The sequence below is a fragment of the Pelophylax lessonae genome (genome assembly GCF_965119305.1).
Source record: "Pelophylax lessonae genome assembly, chromosome: 9".
NCBI lineage: Eukaryota > Metazoa > Chordata > Amphibia > Anura > Ranidae > Pelophylax > Pelophylax lessonae.
The window spans coordinates 22,564,250-22,565,708 of NC_138776.1; positions in this window are offsets into that span (position 1 = coordinate 22,564,250).

Consider the following 1,459-nt stretch of genomic DNA (forward strand, 5'->3'; position numbering starts at 1 on the left):
TTTTATTTTCATCTGGTGATCCAGCCAGCAAGGACAAGCTCTCCAGCAGAGGTAGCAGTTACAGGGATGAGACAAACCATTTACCACTGACAGGGGTGCTTACCACGAGCAGTTTTCTTTTTTTTTTTATTGCTGTAAAGCATTTATCCCAAAAGAAACAAAATTGTTACTGTAACTGATTATAAAGTGTTTTTTTTTGGTAGTGTATATAAATCTGCTAGTCCATCTTACACTCCCCTTCCCCCAAAACAGACAGTGCTGCTATCCAAAGGTGCCCCCTGTGCTCCTTCCTCCAGAGTGGGGACGCTCTACTACAGGAGGTGTGTTACTCGCCAGATCACCAGGTGAAAAGCCTAAAAAGATAAAAATAATGCAGCCACCACATCTAATGATTGGTAAGCTGCAATTTATGACATTTCTGGTTTTGATTTTATTGCGACTCTAATGATACAACTGACCTGCGTCTGTCTGTGTGATCCCTTTGTGTGAGTCACTTATCAGTCCATGGAAGGAACGTCGACAATCCAGCAAACGTTCCAACAAAGTATCAATTTGGTTAACATTGTTCACTTTCTACACTTCACACTGTGTGATGTAAACATTCATTACAACACTAGAGGGCGCTGTGGTAGAGGGTATCCGCTATGGATCTCAGTTCTGTCTGTGATATTTCATTTCTTTGCACCAACATTTACATTTTCAGAGCACACTTTGGGGTTCTCCCTTCTTCTCAGTCCAAGGAGTTTCTGATATTTGAATTATTTACATTTTCTGGAAAAAGTTTTGGGGTGCTCCTCGTACTCCTTGGACTGAGAAGAAGGGAGCACCCCAAAACTTTTTCCTGGAAATGTAAATAATTCAAACAGAAGTTTTGATTTTGTTGCAAGTTCACTAATACGGCTCCAATCACCAAAAATTTTAAACTGATGGAACTCGGACCCCAGGGGGAGGGGCTTTTACTGATGGAAATGAATAATAATAATCATGTAAAGCGTAAATATGAAGCAACCACTGAAATACGTAACAAGATACATTTTTTTTCAATTTTTTAAAACCTGATTGTAAAATCATTTAGGGGCCTCAGACAATGTTTCCACAATGAGGGTCCACAATGAGGGGTTGCAATGAGGGTCCACAATGAGGGGCAACAATGAGGGTCCTCAATGAAGGGACCACCATGAGGGTCCACAATGAGGGTCCACAATGAGGGTCCACAATGAGGGGCCGCAATGAGGGGGCTACAATGAGCATTCACAATGAGGGGTCGCAATGAGGGGCCACAATGAGGGGTTCCAATAAGGGGCCGCAATGAGGGGTCACAATGAGCGTCCACAATGAGGGGCCACAATGAGGGGCCGCAATGAGGGGCAACAATGAGCGTTCACAATGAAGGGTCACAATGAGGGGCCGCAATGAGGGGCTCCAATGAGGGGCCACAATGAGGGGCAACAATGAGGGT